The sequence below is a fragment of the Vulpes vulpes genome, chromosome 10 (assembly GCF_048418805.1).
Source record: "Vulpes vulpes isolate BD-2025 chromosome 10, VulVul3, whole genome shotgun sequence".
NCBI classification, from domain to species: domain Eukaryota; kingdom Metazoa; phylum Chordata; class Mammalia; order Carnivora; family Canidae; genus Vulpes; species Vulpes vulpes.
The window spans coordinates 14025072-14047107 of NC_132789.1; the positions used below are offsets into that span (position 1 = coordinate 14025072).

Sequence of the window (22036 nt, forward strand, 5' to 3'; positions counted from 1 at the left end):
GTCATGTTTCCCCAGCTGGTCTTGCCACCTTCATATCTTTGTGCCATTACCTGTATCTCATCCTATGCTATCATCTGCTTACAATTTTTCCTTAGAGCGGACTCACTTTCTACCTTAAATACTTACTAAAGCCTCATCCAAAGGAACAACATCCATGAAATAATTGTACAAAGGGGCAGCTACGTTTTCCTATTATTGATCCAAACAAAGATTTAACATGCAAATAAAAAAAGTGGATACTATCTTGTTCCAAACATGAGAAAAGCATTGAACAAACTCAAAGTGAGGGATATTCTCCAAAGAAACCCACCAGTAATCTTCACAAGTGTCAAAGTCAGGAGAGACAGCCTGTGTGACAACCTGTCACAGGTCAGAAGAAACTAAAGGAAAATGACCACTAAAAGTATATGGGATTCTGGATAAACTTCGGGAACAGAAAATGGCCATTCATGGGAAAAGTGAAATTCAAATAAGGTCTGTAGTTTAGTTAATAATTGTACTAAAACTATGTATGACGTTAACATTAGGGGGAGCTGGATAAAGGGGTATAATGAGACTTGTTGCACTATTTGGCAATATTTCTGTAAGTCTAAAATTACTTCAAAATTAAAAATTTTAAAACACGAGTAGAAGATAAGCAGTCTCTCCCCATCTCCCTCCAGCACCTGGCAACCCCTTTTTGATTCTATGGATTTGTCTATTCCAAGCATTTCATATAAATGGAATCCTAGAATATGTGGCCTATTGTGCCTGGTTTCTCTCACTTAGCATACTGTGTTCAAGGATCATCTACATTGTAGTACGCATCAGTAAGTCATTCCTTTTTATAGCTGACTATTATTCCATTGTATGGATATTTGGGCCACACTGTGTTTATCTGTTGATGGACATTTGGGTTGTTTCCACCTGTTGACTATGACGAGTTATGCTGCTGTGAACATTCATGTACAAGTTTTTGCCTGAATACTTGTTTTCAATTTTTAGTGGGGATAATGCTTTCCACTGGGGTGGAAATGCTTTGGAGCTACTTATTGGAGAAGCTTTGTAATGCTTTGGAGCTGGATAGAAGTGATGGCTGTAAAACCTGGTGGATGTCTTCAATGCCACTAAATTGTATACTTTAAAATGAGAAATTTCATGTTATGTGAATTTTACCATAATTTACCATTTTGGAAAAGCTGTGCTTTGGTGAGCCCAGAACTTAGTACAGTACCCAGCCCTCAGCAGGTGTATGAAGAATGCTGGTCTGTGCTATCATTGGTGCTAGACCCCTACCAGCCTCTTGGCTACCACTCTGTGGTTCTTTCTACACCATCCTGTGGCTTTCACCAAGAAAATTCCCTCAAGTTTGATCTACTACTTTCTTTGAAGATCAGCAATGAAATTTCAGGGTCACTGTGAAATTTTAGGGTCATACCACCACTAGAATGCCTTGCTTTGGCATCCAAGATCTCTTGCTTCACAAGGTGCACACCTGGCAGGTACGTCACACCTGGCCATCATCTCCAGCTATGTGCTCAGAGCCACACAGAGTGGACATTTAACAGATACCACACTGGTTATTTGTTGACTGAACACCAAACGTATATCAGCAGCTTCTCCAATAAGCCTTACCTCCTCAGTAGACCAGAGGCTTTATTTACCTGAGATGCTACCCTAAAATTTGCTGGTTAGGTTGTAATGCCTTGAAATTGTTTATTTGATTTTATAATGCTCACTCCTATTTCTTCAAAGCACCTTGGGATGCATTTTGGTGTTTGAAATGAAAGCAAACACCTGATTTGTTTTGAGAATTTCATGGGGGATCCTACTGAAAACTGGAGACACTCTAGCACATCCCAGATGAAGGAAGCATGTTTCTGCTCAGAGCTGATAAGTTGGGCTTGCTCTTCTTCCTGATTATCAGAGAGGCCTTCTTCTTTTCCCTGTGTGAGGATACTTGTTCTCCATCCTCTGTCCCCTGATCTATCCTCTGCCCTTCTCCTAACTTATCTGGGTCCCAGGAGGGGGCTGACCTCTATGGATATCAATAGGCTCCATGTCCTCTGGCTTCGAATCAGGTTTGGCACAAAGGAGATGCAAAGGAGGAAAGAGAGGGGGATCTATGCCATCCCAGTGCTGTGGTCTGGAGAGGTCTGCATTCCTCTCTGGGCACAGCTTCTGCTGAGAGCTTCCCACACCTCATTCTATGGCCCAAAGGGCTTCAGTAACATGCTCCTTCCCCCTGCTCCATCAGTCCTGTGGTGGCCATCATCTCCTCCCCCTCCTTGCTGGTTCCTGGATGCTTCACTCTCCCTTGTCAGTATCTTAAACTGTATCCGTAAATAACAAATAACACTTTCATTACATTATCTTGGAGTCAAAGTAGCACAGTTACAGGTGTCTTCTGTGTTCTGCTTGGACCCTGGCTGACAAACCTTCACCTCCACTGCATCTTGGATCTAGGGATAAGGACTATCAGCAGTGACCCCAATGGTCAAGGGAGTAGCATGTCTACATCAGATGATCCTAAGGCAATCCTCATCGTCCTGAACAAACATATGGAGCACCCAACAGGCACCAGGTATTTAATAGTCCTGATAACCCAATGAAGTGGAGTTACCCTCACGTTTACAGAAGAGGAAACAGAGGTTTAAAAAGAGATAAAATAGCCTGCCCCAGGTCACAGGATGAATAAGTAGCAGTGGCTGGATTTGAATCTGGCTTGGAAGGGCTCCAGAATCCTGCCTCCTGCTGTCACTTCATATCCAGAGGCGTCTCGTGCATCCAAGAGCTGATGTCAGGGCAAGTCAGACCCCAGTGCCTGGGAGAAAAGCCTGCTGTCTCCAAGAAGGATGTCAAGTGCTCAGTTTTGGATCACCTTCTGGAGCTGAAATGCATTCAAAACCACACCAGAACTATAAAGCCCAGCAAAGGAAAAGGGGACTCAGGAAGATATTCCAGGGACAAACCTCAAGCTCATTTCTGAATTCCTCAAGAGGCCCGGAGCCTGTTCTGCTGCTGACAGAGAGAAGTGTCGCCTGCTCACTGCTCAATGCCCCTGATGTAATGAGCGCCGCAGAAGAGAGCTCGATTGGGATGCTAAACAGCCGTAAATGACATTGTCACCAGCCTTCATAAAGCACAGTGACTCACAGCCCTAATTAAAATGCTGAGAGAAAAATGTAAAGAAAGGCTGCCATGGAAAACAGTGACATTCTGCTAAACTGCAGGATTATTTCTTCCAGGAAAAGCAGCGCTCATGAGTGTGTGTCTCTCTGTGTGTGTGGGGAGGGGGACGGAGATGAGGAGGCTGAATGTTATTCTCGTAAGAAACTTGGGAAAATTTAACACGGAGGAAAGCCTAAAGCTATTCTTGCCACCCAACTTCTTATTATGAGATATTTAAGCACAGAGAATTGAAAAGAATAGTACAATACCAACTATAAACTTCCAACTTACCATTGGTCCTATTTGCCCTGTCTGTCTGTATATCCATCTATCCATCCATCTCTCTCTGACTTCACCTATCTATCTATGCTACTATCTATCATCTGTCTGCAGCTCTCTTTTGCTGAACCATTTGAAAATAAGTTGCCAATGTCATGATGCTCCAGCCCTAAATTCTTCAACATGCGTATCTTAGAATAAAGACAGTCTCCCAGGGATCCCTGTGTGGCTCAGAAGTTAAGCATCTGCCTTCGGCCCAGGGCATGATCCTGGAGTCCCAGGATCGAGTCCCACATCAGGCTCCCTGCATGGAGCCTGCTTCTCTCTCTGCCTGTGTCTCTGCCTCTCTCTCTGTGTGTCTCTCATGAATAAATAAATAAAATCTTTAAAAAAAAGACAGTCTCCCACAAAATCCACAGTATCATTATTACACCGAAGAAAATTAACTATCTTTATAAAATGTCCCAAAATATTCAGTTAAGGTTGTGTGTTAAACAATGGCAAACGAGGTAGTAAATCTAATCCCTACTGCTCAGGAGAGAGAAGCCAATCTGCCACATGGAAAGAGGCTGTCAAGAGGTTCTTGAGCGGGAAGATTTTTGGCTTCATGGGGCTGGTTCTCGTCATCAGAGTCTCAAGATGAAGTGCGCAGGGCACAATGCTTGCCTTAGACATCAGTTTGCAACCAGACAAAAAAGCTTGTCTGTTTATACTACATTGTTTTGGAAAAGAGCCCCTCCTCAAAACAAAATCTCCACATGAGTTCAACCCATGTAATCACCCATTTTAACCACAAAATGTGGCTTCCAGTGACTTTGTGTTATTTCTGAAATGCAAATGATCCCTTAAAAGCCCAATGAGCTATCACTCAGGAAAGTCAGAAAGAAATATATAATTTTGGAAGGCAAGTCTTGAAGGAGGTACCCTCCAAGAAATCCTGCATTGAAGACAGCAGTTAAGGAAACATTTACTACACGTAGGAGTTTTGCATCCTTGTTAAAAAATAATCAAACCCAATAAACAACATATCAACCCAAACATCCATCCTGTCTCATTATTTTATACCCTGCCTGGTGAGAAATAAAAGGATTTTATTTCAGTGACTACGGTGATACCAGGAAAGAAATGACAAATGAAGCTTTTTCCAGCTAAGACTTATCTTAATAAACTAGCACATAGATGTTATTGACTCTTTTCATTACCTGCATTCTGGTTACATGAACATAATTATTTTTCATTTTCCTTATTGGATATTGAATATTCAGAGCCACGAGAGTGCCTTAAAATCCAAAGGAAAAAAACATGCCCAAAATATGTCACTTGCTATTGAGTAGTATTTAGATTTATCCCTCTGGGTTCCATTTTTTATGCCTAAAATTCTTGTAATGAAATATAGCACAGTGAGATCCATATGCCTATTTTAATGACCAAGTAGGATGGACTGCCCATATTATGTACCCCATTGCATTCTAGTTGTTGACAAGTTGGTCTTTTTCTTGGACACCCAAGCTACTCAAAGGTAGGGATAGTGTCATCTGTTTCTTTATGCCCCAGCTTCTCCCATGGGTTCTGGAACAGGGCTGGGGGCTCGTTAGATAGATGAAGAAGCAGCTGCCCAGACTCTCATCTGTGACAAGAAATCCTCTAGCTGAGAAGCACTAGCTGCCCGTCTGCAGCATCTGAAAGTTGCCATGCTCCCTTCTTCATTTCAACCTGTAAACAGGTTCCAGATAGGCCCACCATTCAGGTCCCCACAGTAACCAATTTAGCTGCCATGTTTGAATAAGGAAGGGATTCCTGAGTATTATTTAATGCCAGTGAGCCAAGTTTCCCAGCAGAAGCAAAGACACTTTTCAGGACACCCTTGTGATAATCTGTGGGATTTCTTTTAAGGTGCCTGTAGAGCAAGACTCCTAAAGCATCTCAAATGGCCAAAAAGAAGACCTGTATTTCCTGGGAACCCCAACTGAGAAGAGGTGATCTTGTGAGGGTAGGGGACAGAATATGGAAAATCAGCCTGGCTGGAAACAAGAACTTCACCCCTGCAGATGGCCCCTGTTTCCAGGGCTAACAGAGCAGGCTTTCTCCGGGGAATGTCAGCAGAAATCACGAATGCCACTGATGGACAAGAATTGGGCAAATGCTTGTCTCTGGCAAGCCACAGAATGTTAAAGTAGAAAAGGTCTTTCAGGGGTTGTAAATGGAAAATATATTCAAGGGCCAGGCAAGCGACATAAACAGTATTTAATGGTGGGGTTTGGGACTTAACGGTTAAAAAAAAAAAAAAAAAGAATAAAAAAGAAAAAAGAAAACCAGACCAAGATGCAAACCCTGTACCAGCCCCAGCCAGACAGAACATATCTGCAGGTTTCCAAATGGAGCTGCCTTTGAATCCTAACGATCATTTCACAGATGAAAAAATTGGGGCCGGGGGATGGGAACAGGCATGGTCCACATCAGCTGGCTAACTGGAGGGGGGGTGTCTTTTTTTTTTTTTTTTTGCATTTCTTTGCTTTGTACTGATCCTGAGCATGAGACTGATGCTCTCCCCATTCCAGAGTTCCACACATACTATCTCACGCTGCATCCTCCTACCAGCCCCATGCAGTAGCTGTAATCCCCATTTTATGGATAATGAAACCTGAGGTTTGGAGAGGTTAACTCACTCACCCCGAGTCACGGAATCCACAAGTGCTAGGGCCTGGTGTCAGATGCTTCCCCAGATGACATCCTCTTGTGATTCTCAGTGTGGTGTTCTGCCTTTCAACCTGGCTGCAGTTGACCCAGTTTGGCACTGGAGACCCCGTCACTGAGGAGGTGCTACAAATCAGCAGGCTCCCGGCACCGACGCCGCCTCCTCCGAGAAGCCCTGCACTGATGCCCCCAATCATCCATCCTGGGTACTGCTGCCGCATTTTACCGCTACCTGTCCCACCCAACCATCACACTTGGTACACGGTTTGTTTGGTACCCACTGCCTGGCCGGACTGCAGGCTTCATCGGAGCAGGTCTTACACCACCCTAATCTGGGTGTCTGCCCTTGGGGTCCGGCCCTGAGCCTGCCATTTGCCACTCATCATCACACATTTGACAAATGTGCTGACGTCTGCCGCAGAGCCACCCATAACTGCTGCTCATCATCGGCTTATCGTCACTGAATATGCCTCTGCCGTGATCCATGCCTGCTGCACCCTGCACTGGGGACTTAGGGGCATTCTCTGTTGATAGATCATTTTTATTTAACAGATTCCAGTAGACTCAATTTTCCTGCATTACTGGTGCTGCTCAGAGGTACAAGCATGTGAGTGACATAAACATGTCGGACTTGCAAAGGTTGGGTTGGTAGGGCTGACTCAGCTGTCGAAGAGCTCAAATCAATGGTTCTGGTGAAGTTAATGGTAGTTATACAGGGTTTATTAGCATCTGTGATTACTTGGTTCCTAGAGTTTCATCCAATAGACCACTTTTAAATGAAATTCTCTCTCAAAGGATAGATAGGTCAGCCAAGGGGGCTAACACCCAACATTAGATGGGGACACAGGGCTGATGCTTAGCAAGGTCAAAGTGGAAGAAATTCTGCTCAGTCTCTCCTGAACAATCTGACAACAACTGGGAGGGGCGGGGAGGGAGGGAGAGAAAGAGAGAGAAAGAGAGAGAGAGAGGGAGGAAGAGAAAGAGAGAGGTAATTAAATTCCTTTAAGTTCGGAATCTACGAGGCTTCTCTATCTTGGACTAAACATGATGTTATCATAGTGGAGCACTGGACAAAGAGTCAAGACACTGAGGTTCTATCCCAGCTTTGTCAATGCAGTGCTGTGTGACTTTCAGCAAATCACGTAACTTTTCTGAATTCGGTTTCTCTATCTGTCAAATGAGGGTGGTGGACAAGAGCTGAGGGCGTTAGAATCTGCTGGAGAAGTCTTGTTAAAAATACAGAAACTTCAGGTCTCCCTTGAAAACACTGACTTGTTAGATCTGGGATGATATCTGGCATCTCTGCTTTTAAGCAGCATCTCGATAGATTCTGATGGTGATAGGGCACTGGGCGGCTGTTTGGCATCTGCTGGATTAGATAATGTCTAAATGCTATCATGTATGAGAATGAGAAAAATGGTCATGTATCCAGTCATTGCAGCCACCGTGTGGTTAAACACACAAACCCACACTGACCTGTGGTGGGAAGCATGCCCCTTTGTTCAAACAGGCCAGGTGAAAATTGGTCCTAAAATGCCAAATTAAACTTCTGCACATTCCAGTTTCTAATAGGAGAAGGCCCTCAGTTGTAATGCGCACAGATTGTTGCCAGTGGTTCTCAACCACATTCCAAAGCTCAGAGGCACAGAAGCTGAATGATGGGCAGTATACGGAGTCTTGTCCTAAGACGCTCTAAAACATACACCGGAGAAGGCAGCATAGCCAGACCTGTGTGTGCTCACAATACCCAGGTGAACTGACCCCCAGGTCCCCTATGTCCCAGGAAACTGGCATTCCCATCAGTAGGAAAGTTTTGGGACAACTGTCCAGTTGGTACCTTGGACAGCGTCTTGAGACTCAAAAGCAGAGACCCTCAGGGAGCACACTCTCCCACCACACCATTCCAAGCCTCTCATCTTTTCCGGCAAGCTCCTTTTCTGTGGATGACAGCCTCCCAGACAGCTTGCTTTGACCATGTGGGGAAAATAAAGAAGAGGCAGGAAAATCACAGGGAAGACCGGTCTGGAAACCACATCGACGCTACTAGCCCCAAATGGTGCACAGGAGACTTCCTTCTGGGGTTCCTTCCTTCTTCTACAGCCACCAATCTTGGCACAGACCTATGGTTTCCAGACTATCTTTCACATACATTATGAAGAAAATCTTCAAAACAACCCTGGGGGAGTTATGTTCTCATTCTGCAGATAATGAAACTAAAGCTGAGAGGTTAAGTGGCATGGCCTCAAGCAAAGATCCTTACCAGATCTCTCTACTGTGTTGCTTGCTCTTTCCCTACGTGGTCAAAGACTTTGGGAAAATGACAATTTCTGGAGACACAGTCCTGCCCCTGACCGCTGGGGTGGCCTCTGGCTGAGCAGATGTATCAGGAAATGAGGTTGTGGGTGCTAAGGCAGGAGCATGTACTTGTTAGACTGCTTTGGTGTCCAGATGTGGGCAAAACCCCTTCGAGTTAAAAAATCCAAAAGCCGGGACTTTGGTCACCAGTTGTCCCACTTACCGACTAGGTGACTATGGGCAGGTTTCTTGGCTTAACCTGCCTCAGTTTCCATATCTGCAAAATGGGATTTGGATCGCTGCACTGGTGACCTGGGGGAAGTTTTGGGGAGTATTCTTGGCGTATTCTAGGGGCATCTTGTATGTGACCGGGCCTTGAAGATGGCACAAAGCTGTGTACTCTTTCAGGGGCTTCTGGAACCTGGATTGGTCGTAAGGATTGGGGTGGTGGCAGTGTTGGGGGCAGAATGCCTCTCCTAGGATTCTTGCCAAGGCTTCTCCAGTCCATCTGCTGAAATGCCCAGGGGCAGAGAAGAATGGACACCACTCTGCTAGGGGGCACAAAAGGCCCCTTCCCTCTTTTAAGTTCAAAATAACGATGGGGAAAATCAGTGCTCCCTTGGGTCTGTGAATGGGCAACATTTGCCCCAACATCAATTAGAGAAAGGGGTAGAAGGAGAAAATCCCCCTCACTTCTCTGGGGGACTGGACTGAGGGGCTATTTCCTTCTTGCTCTCTGCCAAGATCCCAGTCCCTTGGAGGCCAGACTGTGTGCCCTGGGCTGTCTCACCAGCACCACATCTCTGCTAAAGGACCCTCTTGGGGGTGCTCCCTCTCCTGCCACGTGTGCATTTTTCAGGGGTCTCCACAAAGGGTTTGAACTAAACTATGGGATTAGAGAGGGTCTCATCTGCGAGGACGAACCCTATGCATCTTTTCCTGGGCTACTGGGTTGCACTAGAGGAAGTACAACGGACTACAGCCTGGGGACCCTGAGGGATTCCCCAGTTCCAGTGGCAGGAAACATCTGACCCTAGAGCCTCCCGGATCCCATGGGGGGTGTGTGTGTGATAATAATAAACTGTCAGCCACACTCCCTGTACACCGAGCACCTGCCCTGCACTTCGATGATTTTAATGTGCTCACAACAGTCCCACGGGAAAGAAATCGTTTTTCCCATTTTACAGGCAAGAGAACTGAGGCCACACACCCCGTTAAGCGCGAATCTAGGATCAGAACCCAAGGGCGTCACTCGAAGCTCCCTGCCCTCGCTCTACAGCCCATCAGCGCGGGCCTCGTGTCTGCGGGCGCCCGCCCCAGGCAGCCGGTGTCCAGCCCGCGGGGAGCCGGAGCGGGAGGCACTCGGGCCGCGGTGCCCCTGCGGTGGGGGCGAGGGGCTCCCGGTTTCTGGGGCGCAGTCCGGGCAGCCCTATCCGGGCCCTCGGGCCCCGGGGTGCTTCGGGCGGCCCGGGGAGCCGGATCTCACGGGGACCCTGCCCTGCCCCCTGGTCACCCGGCAGCAAAGCCCCGGCGCGCAGCGCACCGCCTGCCGCCAAGTCCCCGCGCAGCGCGCCCTGCTCGGGTCGGGCGGACGCGCCCGGAGCCCCGGAGCCTCTCGGGGCGGGAGGCACAACTTTCCCGGGGCTGGCAGCCGCGCTCTCACGGCCCAGCCGCCGGCCTGCGGGGCGGGAGGTGCGGGCGGCCGCGCCGTGACCGCGGGAGCGCCACGAGGATGCTCGCGAAGTTGGGAGCCAGGAGGAGCCGCGCTCCCCGGGGCAGAGCCCCCCCCCCCCGGCCTCGGGCGCCCGCGGGGGCGGCTCGCGAGGCCCAGGGCCCGCCGTGGCCGCGGGCGCGCAGGAGAGCCTGGAGTTGAGGCCGGGCAGGTGCGGCTGCGCTCGGGGGCGGGCGGACCCCGCCGCGGGCTGCCAGCGGGGCCGAGGCCCGCCATGACCGCGCGCAGCCGGAGCCGAGCGCGCAGCCCGACAGCGACGCGGGTCCCTGCAAAGTTGGAGCGCGGCGGGCGCGGCGACCCCGGCCCGGAGCCCCCAGCCCGGGGCCGCCCGCGGCGCGCAGAACCGGGTCGCTCGCAGCAAGTTGGGGCGCGCGGCGAGTGCGCACCCGGAGCCGGCGCGGGAGCGGGGCGCGGGGCGCGGGGAGCCCGGGGCGCGGGGCGCGGGGGGCGCGGACGGCGGGGCCGAGAACTCACCTGCCGCCCAGTCCCGCGGCGCCGAGCCTGCCGCCTGCGCTGCGCACCCGCCCGCCGGTCCGCTGGCCCGCCCGCCTCCGCCTCGCCTCGCCTCGCCTCGCCTCCGCCTCGCCTCGCCTCGCCTCGCCTCGCCTCCGCCTCCTCCCGGGTGCCCGCGGCCGCCGCGCTCCGGCTCCCAGGGCTCCCAGGGCTCCCAGGGCTCCCAGGGCCCGGGCCCGCCGCCCCGCGCGGCTGCAGGGCGCCGGTCGCGCCCGCTCACCTCCGAGAGGAGCCGCGCGAGTCCCTCCCCCTTCCGCGCCGCTTTGTGCCTCCCGGAGCCCTCCCCGCCCCCTCTCGCCGCGCCCCCGCCCCTCCGAGTCCCGAGTCCCTCCCCTCCCTCCGCCCCGCAGAACCCAAGTTCGGGACCGGGGCTGGGGCTTCCCCGCGCGCGCCCGGCTCACCGCGGCGCCGGCCGCCTCGCCCTGGGCGCCCTCCGAGCTGCAGCCCAGCGCCCGGCGCGACGCGGCTCCCGCCCGGCGGCTGCAAACGCGGCAGAGACACGTGGGGACCGAGCCGCGAGCTCCGCGAGGGTCGCGAGGGGGAATTTATTTCTTAATGTCCCTCCTTTATCCCATCGTCGCTGAAACGAATTAGCGGTGACGTCCAACCCGGCTGGTGTATGGGTGTGGGGAGGGAGACGTCGCAACCCTCATTAAAAGAGCCGCTCCGGGCTCCGAAGCATACATCTTTTATATAACCTAATTTCCATTTTTTTTCCTATCAGGAAATACACACACACACACACACACACACACCCCACGACAATTTCTGGGAGCCTGGAGGGGGCTGACTGTAGTGGCCACAGGGCAGCTCTCTGGGCAGACGAGGCCCCATGGGAGGCAGGGATGGTTCTTTCTGTCTCTACATCGGTGTTGGGATGCGATTCCTTAACGGGACAGTGGGCCCCACAGCCCCCCACGCTGGGCAGGGATAGAACCCCCTGGGGGGCCCTCAGGAGGTTGCAGCCAGGTGTGCTGGCCCTGGCTCTTGGGTGGGCAGACTGGGAGACGGGCAGCCAGTTCTGGAAATGTTGCCTTATTCTGGTCTTCCCTGGAGCAGCACTTAGGCCTGACAGCCGCTGAGGGGCCTGGCTCACCTGTGGCCCGGTCCTGCAGGTGGGGAGAGGCCTGGGGCTGGGCTGGGGGGGGTGGTGGTGGCAGGAGAAGACAGAGATCCAAGCTTTCCTTCCTTTCTTAGGGGCTCTAACATATGGGTAACCATATAAACCCATCTCAAAAGCTGTCTTTTCCTGGGCAGATTGCAAAGGATTTTGCATTTCACTGTTACTGCTGCTCACACACACTTGGGCAAATGGGAAAATCAAGGAAAGAGAGGAGACTTCACACACACACACACACACACACACACACACACACACACTGAGCACCTGGTTGCAGGTTGGCTTGATCTGATTTCCACCTCAGCCTTGCGGAGGGAAACAAGCCCGTTCAGCTTCTGAGTTGTACAGAGAAGAGGCAAAGAGGAACCCCCCGCCCCCCCCACAGCCCCTTTGTCACTAATAAATGCTTTTCAGATCATCTTGCACATCAGGCATGGGAGAAGGGGGTGTGACTTTGGGGGCAGGAAGAGAGGTGTGGGGGGATGAGGATGGGAGGAGGGAGTAAAGAGTAAGCTGGCAGGGGCATGGAGCTCTGTGTTTTTTTTTTTTTTTTTTTTCAGCACACTGGAGGGAAGACACCAGAAATTCCCTCTGGGCGCCAGGGCTCTTCTGCCACTTTCTAACTGTGCTGCATGGGGCAAGTTCCAGAGCCTCAGTTTCTCCAGTGGTGAAATGGGTCTGGGTTCATTGGGAAGATGCCTACGATGGGATGATGCTGGTGAAGCTCTTGGCATAGTGCCCAACATATAGTAAGTGCTCAGTAAACAGTAGCCAGAAAAAATACCAATGTGGAGAATAATAGTGACATAAAGGTTGGATGGGGCATCCAGGGGCTGAGTCCTTGTAGCTTCCCTCGTCTGAACCATTTCAAAGTTGAGCACTGGGTTTCAGTGGTGTCAGACTCAGAATGCTGCTCCCCTCAATTACCATGGCAACTGGGGAAAAGCTGGAAGCCCGGGGAAGGGAAGCCACTTTTCTACTGGGCTGGCCGTTCACCTGCTCAAAACAGCTACCTCGCCTGCCTGTGTGCGTGCTGGGACCAGAATAGGCCTAAGGCGGGGCCCCTCCTCTCCTGGAGCACCTGCTGTTCTGATCTTGGGAGAAGGGTGGTTGGTAGGGAAGAGGCAGCCACAAGATGGTGGGGTCAGGGCCAAGGCTGAACTGTGCCTGCAAAAGGCAGAGTTGGCCTGGGTTTGGGAAGAGGGACACAGAAACCCCATTCACCACGTGTCCTGGTGCAGTTGAGGGCAAAGCTTGATAATGTAGCTGTCCAGACAGAGATCTGGGGGAGACGGGGCCTCTGAGCCTAAAGGAGGGAGCCTGTCACCATAAAGGGTCCTGCGTGTGGGTACGAGAGCAAAAGAGAGAGTAAAGGGAGAAAGAGATAGAGACAGAGACTTCCCTTCTCTAACTCTGCTTGTTTCCATCAGGTTAGGTGACTAGGACAGTACTAATCACAGTAGAAAGAATAATGGCTATGTTGTATTGGGCATTTAATTATTTTGTCAGTCCCAAAGGAGCGTTTTATAGATAACTCATTGAATCCTCAAATCATAAGAGATGATTCTTTTTCTTATTCCCATTGTACAGGGGGGAACGTAGAGGCTCTGAGGGGCAAAGTGACTTGCTCCAGGTCACCCAGTGAATTGGTGATAAAAGCATCTATTAGAACTCAGGTCCTACCGACCCCAAAGTGAGGCCTTTCCTGCCTGCCTGCCTGCCTGCCCCTTTGTGGAGAAACAGAGGGACTATGTCAGTGCTGTCTTTCCGGTGCAGAGTGATGGTCCCCCAAAGCTCCTCAGGTGTCGGGCCCTCTCTCCAGAGGCTGCTCGGACAGTGGGACAGTCGGACAGTCAGTGGCTCTAAGCTGATCCCAGCAGGACCCCCATGGTGTTCTGGGGCGGGGGATGTTGTAAAACCACCCTGCTCCCCACCTGCTCTAGGATTCAGGCTGCTGAGACACATCCAGGAGTCAGCTCCCCAGCAATGGTCACTATGAGAACAATTATTCTTGAATCTTCTTTGGGCCCACACCCTCCACTCCTGGGTGGATGGCGGCTGTGTAAAAGCCCTCTCCCAGCCAAAGGGAGGCTGCCTCCTGCACCGCCACCACCACCCTGGGGGGGACCCTAACCAGTCCCCACCCAGTGGCTTAGAGGTGGGCCGAGGGGAGCAACAGTGCTCCGGTGGAACCGGTGGAACCGAGCAGAGGAGGGGGAAGGAGGAGGTTTGCCGATGTGGCTGCCACTGAGGGGGGTAATACATTATCCAGGGCTAATGAAAACATAATTATCTTCTTTTGGCTGCAGAGAGGGGCTAATTTAATAGGCTGCGATCGAAAGGCATCTGTTGAATTCACCCGGCAGCGAAAACACTTGAAGGGCTTAGGGCGGGGAGCGGGGGAAGGCAGCAGAGTGTGGCTGGCCACCCTGCAGCTGTGTCTAGGTGGTGGCTCCCCCAGGGAGGGGAACGGGGGTGCTGGGGAGAAGCGGCACAGAGGCAGCAGCTGAGAGGTGTCCTATGCCAGACACTGGGGCTACTTTCTCCATACGTGATCTTGAGCTAGTCCTCTGCCTCTCTGAGCCTTAGCTTCCTCATCTGTAAAATGGGATCAATGCTGCCTCCCTCCCATTGACCAGGAAAAATAGATGAGGACTGTGAGAGGGGTTCAGGTGGATTCTAAGTAAGTGTCTCAGGAAAATTTCCCCCTTCTGTGGCTTTGCTGGGCCACTTCTACTCAGCCTTCGGGTCTCAGTGTAGACACCCCCTCTTTGGGGAGAGCCCTGCTCTGAGCTCCCCTAATGCCCTGCCCTTCCCCTTTCTTAAGGCAACACACTTTAGGATATTTAATCGTTTAATGCTGCACCCTTAGGAGCACCACCAGGCAGTGGGGGGTGGGGGTGAGGTCTGTCTCATCTGTCAACTCAAAATCACTGCTTCTCAAAGCATGTTCCCTGGACCAGAGGCTTCGGCAGCCCCTCCAGTCTTACTAGCAATATCAGTTCTGGGGCTACCCCAGACTTGCTGAACCAGACGCTGCCATGGGGGCCCAGGAATCTGTTTTATACAAGTTCTCCAGGAGATCCTGGTCCACACTCAAGTTGGAGAGCGTCTGCTTCAATCAAAAACCAAATTAATGCTTGTTGAATAAATGAATGAAGAGCTTGCTGGGATCCCACTGTGTAGTGACAATAGCTCCTTAATTAGCCATCGACTGTATACCAAACCCTGTGCCTCTCCCAGCCACTCGTCATACCCCTCTCTCCTCCATCAGCCAGCACTGCCCCTTGCTCTGCCTCTCTGCCCTGAGTGGAAGGTCCATGCTATGTATTGAAAGACCCAGGGGCGCCCTCCTCTGTGTCCCGCTGCCCCCCTCCCTGCTCCCATTGCACATAAATCCCCTCTCACGTAAGTAGTGTTCCATCCCACCCCACCCACTCAGCGCCTCTAATTCTAGAATAGAATTTAACCCTGTCCCTGGATACGTGGTTGGGGAAGTCACTTAGTTATGCTTATAAAGGATCATGCCTGTGGGTCAGTCTTGCCCAGAGTGAGAGGGGCAGCACCATGGGAGGGGCCCTGGAGATGGCTGTCCCCAACTATGGCTTTTTACACATGGGGAGGCCAAGGTCCAGGGAGGTTTGGTGGTTGATCCAAGGTGATTCACAGCCTGCCAGTGACCTATCAGATCCCTCACCTGGCTTCTAAGAAGCTCAAGATGCTGGTTCTGGGGACCCTAAGGAGTGTGAGTCTATATAGTGGCCCTTGGGGGCACCTTGGGGAATAGGCCAGCAGGGCCAAGAAGCAAGGAAAAGTGTTGTCTGAGAGCCTAGACCCCCTGGGAGGGGTGGAGGAGCCACAGTCCCTGGGATGGTTACTGACTTGTCCAACACCCCTGGCAGACATTCATAGGATTCCTGCAGGGAAGAAAGAGAGAGGAGCCCTTTAAGGCTTAAAGGGGCAGCCTGGGTACAGGAAGCACTAGATTTGAAGCTGGAACATCTGGCTTCTAGACTTGGTTCTGCCACGAATGGGCTGTGTGAGCCTGGACAAACCCTTCGGCAAGGGTCTCAGAGAGTGATCCCAACCCGAAGACGCCCCCGGAGTTACAGGGCAAGTTTGCTGGTGCCCCCTGCGCTACGCAGCCCGTTTGGCAGAGACAGTTCCCCGAATGACCGACAGATGGCGCGCTAAACCTTCACTGTAGCCTTCCTGTTTCCTATCACTTGTCAGGTATCTCCTGCTCCTGTTTACTCAGCTTTGGGGACCTCTGGGCCTGAGTCCCCTCTAGGCTGACCTGACTTGAACGGGATGAGAGTGTTGGGCTGCTCTGGGGACTGTCTGTATCTTCCGGTCGCCACCCAGTCTTGCAGTGTCCGTCCATAGAGGAGGCATCAAATGAGGGTGGGGGCAATAAGGTGTGGGGCCTTGAGCACCCCAGAGAATCAACCAAAAACTCAGCAGGAGGCCCAAGTTTTCTGTTCATACTCCCAAATCAGTCCTTTCGTTCTCTCCTGCAACCCCAATACAGGATGCCCCCCCCCCCCTGCTCCGCAACTCCCCCATCTCAGCTCCAGGTGTTATATCTCAAAATTCTCTAAACCTAGAGTGTTTGATGGCCTGTCACACTGGGCTGTGAAGGGGAATCAAAGTATTTCATTCTGAAGGCAATGGCAGGGAGAAGCCAGTGCTTCCAGGGGACAGATGAAGTGGGCTGGCTCTGAGACATCAGGGAGTAGAGGGGCTTGTGGCTAACTGGAGGGCATGGTCCACCTAAACGCATTCACTTAGAATGAAGCAGGTTTCAGCCACCAGTGTAAGAACCCTGACCAAGGAAATGGATTTCAGCACCCGGGAGTGGAAGTGATTGTGAGTGCAAGGGAGGTCTTAATCAGCACATAAAGTAGTGGTCCTTAAAATTCTAGGTGCTTAAGAATTGCCTTAATTGTCCATATAGTGCCTGGACTATGCCTAGATAGAATTTAAATCTGTAGGTCTTGGTGGGGGGAGAGGACCCAAGAGGCTATATTTTTGGTAAGCTCCTCAGGGGAAACTGAGGCAGGTCTCAGGTTGGCTACTCAGTGCCAGTAAGACCACCCTGGTGAGCTGGGTCAGGTCCTCACTCTCAGCTTGCAGATACTTGGAGTTCAATGACACAACTCCTCAGCAACAATGGCAGCTCCCTCCCCTCACTGAAGCAGCAATCTCTGGCCATTCTGCACTGCCCCAGGCCCCACCATACCAGAGACATGCACAGAAAAGACGACACACTAGAACTTATTTCTAAGAGTTAGGAAAAAGATTCTGACACCAATCCTTGGGAGAGGGTCATGGGGAGGCAGTAGACAGAGGAGCAGATGAAATCCCAGCTCAGTATTCTGGAAAGCTACCAACCCCAGGCCATAGTGTTTGGGTTTTCATCTGACTCAGTCCTCCACTCACTGTGCAACCTGGGCCACCCCCCCTCCCCTCTCTGGGTCTCTATTTTCCCATCTATAAAATTAAGGGGGTTGGACTGGAGCCTAGCTTCCTTCTCTGTTCTAGGACCCCCTTGGGTCCTGCGGCAATGTCTCGGGGGCTGCAGGTAGAGGGAGTAGGCTGGGGAAGTGTGCCCTGGGCCCCCTAAATTCCCCCTCCATTCTGGGTTGATCTCTTCTTTGTCTATGTATCTGGCTTCCTCATTCAGTTTTCATTTGAAAAACAAACTTGAGTGCGACTAGTCTGGACACTCTCCATGGCATCTTGTACCGTGCATTTAACCATCCGTGGCCATCCCCTCTTTTTTGATAGGCTATGTACCAGGCACTGTGCCAGCGACTGGGGCAACTACCCTGAGGCAGGATTTCTCACTCCTAAAGGACTAAATGCAAAGAGCAAGTCAGACAAGCTCATAGACCAGGCTGCTAGCATGCGACACTTTGCAATCTACACTTCCTCGGACCCCAGAAACGATTCAGCTGGCCGCACCCTGATGTTTAAAGCCTTAACGAGAGAACCCACTTTCTTCTTCTCAGCCTGACAGCCTAGAGCACCATTAACTTCATATATTTTGGCATTTGATTTATTTAATCTGACACTCAAGCAAACAGTCTTATACTCTTCTCTAATTGTGTGGAAGAGAGGAGTGTGCAAGGATATGGTGTGATTCAAAAGCTTTGGAGTCTGTCTTGGATTTTGCCACGTCCTAGCTGTGTGACCTTAGGCAAGTTAATTACCCATTCTGAACTTCACCTTTTTCATCTGTCAAAATGGGGTTGATGATCATCCCTATCTCCCAGGATTATGCTGATTCACAGAGATCATGCATATGAGGCCCTTAGTATGGTCTTTGGCACATAGTACATGGTCAGTCAACGATAGCTCCTCCTCCTTTTATTATTTATTAATGTACATGGGGCTCTTGTCTCTGTTTTGATATGAGAAGACCTTTGAGAAGTATGGGCCACGCCTGAATCCATTTTTATGAACTTCAATATGCCTAGCAGTTTGCGAGTACATCCTAGGCACTCAGTAATTGAATTCTATTGTATGGAAGAATCAGGACAGTTTCTCTACAACTGTGGTTCTCAAAGTGTGGTCTCCAGAGCAGCAGCAGCAGCACCACCTGGGAATTCGTTAGAAATGCAGATTTTTTAAAACCCACCTCAGACTGGCAATCTGGGTTTCAACAAACCTCCAGTGATTCTGACACTTTTTTAAGTTGGAGAATCACGTTCCTACATCAATGATTTCCAAACTTGTAGCCGTGGCAATGTATATATTTTTTAAAATTTCCAAGTGGAATTGTATGTATGAGCCAATATATAAAATAAGTGAAGGAGGAGGTATGAGAAATCATTGGGGAGGGGGCAAGACTGCTGGCTGCCCTATCCTCCTCCAGGGAACCCCTCAAGTTCTTATGATTTCTAGAAACACAGGTTAAAAATCATTGCCTTTCAATTCTTGGTCCTCCTGTCCATCTATCCACCACCTACCCACCCACCCATACATACATCCACCCATCCATCCATCCATCCATCCATCCATCCATCCATCCACCAATCCATCCATCTATATTTGTTGGGAGACCACGTATCTTTTTCGTTTCTGCATGTCTTGCCAGCAGAGGCACTGATTGCCTTTTTTCCAGACTATCTTTTCAAGATGTTTGTGTAACAGCTTTGGAAGATAGAAATAGTACCTCCCTTCAAGAGCAAAAGCAAGGCATGCCTACTGTCCTGTATAATAAAGATACTGACTTTCTCCCCAGCAAAGGGCAGGTTTGCTTACTCCCATGATAAAAGATTCAGCTTCTCTACATTTGGGATTCCTCTCTTGTAATCCAAACCACAACACCCAGTCCTATTTGTGTTGCTCTGTGGAAGTTTCTGTGGAAATTGGGTGTTGGGCTACCGGCACAAACATTGATATTCTGGTTACTACTATTGCTGTAATAACCTGCATCTCTGACCCAGGAGTCTTGTGTCTCCTGCCAGCATCCATAAAACTGTGGCAGCATTGTGTGTTGGCTACTCTGTGGCATGGAAAAGAACTTAAGATACTGCCCCAGCCTCGAAGAGTTTACAGTTGGTTGTCAAAGGGAAGCGTAGAGACCCACCGACCACTCTAGTTTTGCCGTAGGGCAGGAAGTGGGAGCTTTGGGGCAGAAAGAGAAGTATGGACAGAGGGGATAGCAGGGTGTTCAGATAAAGCTATATATGGGGGTTAACAGGGAAGGGTCTGGATGCTTTGGCTTCTTCACTGGATGTGATGTCAATGCTCTTCTGGCCTTCCCACTGTCCTAGTGATGATCAGTCACTAGGACAGTGATCAGTTCACTAGTCACCTAGTGAACTGTGATCAGTGATCACTAATCACTAGTGATCAGTTCACTAGTCACCTAGTGAACTCTGTATTCATTGTCCTCTGGCTCTATTTCTCCATCTGACCCAGTGGTCCTTGGGGCAGGGACCCTGTTTTCTTTACCGGCCCCAGTGCTCCACCTAGTGTTAGGCACACAGTAGGTGTTTAATAAAGTTTTGCTGATTTACAAGAGGACTTTTAGGTAATATTAATGATTACAATAACAAGAAATATGATGATAGGAAATACTTGGTAACATGTGAGCACCCATAACATGGCGGGCACTTTCTATTCATTAGCTCTCACTCACTTGGTAAGAGGCAGAACCAGGATTTGAACCCAAGATGACTGGCTCCAGGGTCTATGCAATTTAATACTACATACCGATTGCTGATATTGAGGAGGAAGTGAGTAGAAGAATTGGTTTGGGGTACAGAAAGATGGGGTAACAAGTGACAAATAAGCTAAGCATCACTGCTTTGAGATCACCATGGTTACCATTTCTTGTACACTCACTATGGGCTGTGCTAATCTTTTTAATTTTCACCTTGTAAGTTAGGTATTATTGGCCTTCTTTGTGGGGAGACAGAGGCACAGAGAGGTAGAATGATTTGCTCCAGAACTCACATCTAAGTGGTGGCAGCTCTGGAACTTGAACTATTGGAATCCAAAGCCCACAAATCCTAAGGGGGAATTCTGGCTGAAGTGAAGCCCTAGAAGGTTGTAGTGACCTCAGGGCAAGGGGATCCATTGACTGGACTCTGGGACAAGGCTGGGCTGACTCACACCTGGAGCCAAATAGAAGACAGATAGGCAAGATGAATGAGACAAGTGGGGACCCTTCCTGAAATTTTCAGTCCAGGGTATCCACATCGCAGTTGTATCCCACCAACTGACATTATGAAAGAGGAGAGGCATGAAACCAGACAAGCCTGGGCCTGGGGGCACCTGGGTGGCTCAGTTGGTTAAGCGTCTGCCTTGGGCTCAGATCATGGTCCCAGAGTCCTGGGATTGAGCCCCACATCAGACTCCCTGCTCAGTGGGGAGCCTGCTTCTCCCTCTCCCTCTGCCTGCCACGTCCCCTGCTCTCTAGCTCTATCTATCTGTCAAAAAATACAATACAATACAAATAAAATAAAATAAAATAAAATAAAATAAAATAAAATAAAATAAAATAAAATATATATAAAAGACTGGGCCTGGGCTGAATCTAAGCTCTGTCTCTTGCTTGTTGTGTGACCTTGAGTAAGTTACCAAACCTCTTTGAGCCCCAGTATCTACCTGTCTTTCAAAAGCTTTGAAAATCACATTAACAAACAGCCACAAGGCATCTGGTATGTAGTAGGCATCTGACCAATGTCCATTCATTCCACTTATTGATTCATTCAATAAATATTTGCTGTAGCACCTTCTGAGAGTGCCCTACCCGTATCCCCTTGGCATCTACAATTCTCATACGTGCTGATCCAACTTCCAACTGGTAGCAACTGCACTCTTTTGCAGAAGAAACATCGGGGGATTAGTCTATCTTCCCTTGGAGTGGGATAATCTGAGATACGCAGTCTACACTGGCTCCCAAGGCTCCTGTGCAAGATTTAGCTCTGGTTTCCCACCATGGTAACTTGCATGATAAAACGTATCTTTCTGGGGTCACCTCCCAAAGAAATTCTTTGCATTCCAACCCTCATCTCAATCTCCCAGCTAAAACTAAAATAAGACATTGATGGGACTACTAGTTGCCACACTCCATCCTGCACCTAGATTAATGATTAACTGGATAGACATGATCCCTGCTGTCAGCCTATAATCTGTGGTCAGGCCTGGAGAGGAAACAGACAGTAAAAAGTGAACTACAGCCAGCATACAAGACTTCTTCCCCTTCTCTCTTCCCTTACCCTTAGAGAATGGTAAGGTCCCTCTCTTAGAACCCACCAATTCTGTCTAGAATTGTAATTATTTTTGCTTGACTACCCAACAAATAAACATTTTGAAGCCAGAATCCACATCTTATTTTCAATTTTTTTCCCCTGGCAAAGTCCCTGGTCTGGTGCTTTGCATGCATTCATCTGATAAATATTCAAGGGGCTCTGACTGTATGTCCTAGACTGTGGTGACACAGCAGTGAGCAAAGCAGACCCAGCCTTGGCCCTCAGGAAGCTGACATTCTGGTCAGGGAGACTGACCATAAAACAAGTAAAGACACAAATAGCATACTCACCGACAAGTAAACAAGTACTATAAATGTCAAAGTATGACATGTACTATGGCAAAAGCAGCAGGGTAAGGGGGCAGAGGGGGGACTGGGCTGGGGGTAATTTTAGGTATTGTGGCAGAGAAGACCTCTTGGAGGATATGTATATAGTGGGTGTTTAATAAAGGGTTGATGCATACAGGGAGTAAGACATTTAGTT

The 22036-nt window shown here is 49.9% G+C and overlaps 1 protein-coding gene across 9 annotated transcripts in view; it reads right to left on the bottom strand.

Moving 5' to 3' along the window:
• Positions 1 to 22036, bottom strand: part of NOS1 (nitric oxide synthase 1) — a 180033-nt gene that overhangs the window by 102011 nt on the left and 55986 nt on the right. For 2 of the 9 annotated variants that reach the window (XM_072722930.1, XM_072722939.1), the window contains exon 1: positions 10625 to 10883. The exons of 1 other annotated variant lie outside the window; for it this stretch is intronic. The gene's annotated coding sequence lies outside the window, so the exon portion shown is untranslated. Of the gene's footprint in view, positions 1 to 6099; positions 6419 to 10624; positions 10949 to 11064; positions 11177 to 22036 lie in introns of those variants that run through there. 6 more of the 9 variants (XM_072722935.1, XM_072722933.1, XM_072722932.1 and 3 more) reach the window with 6 other exon arrangements.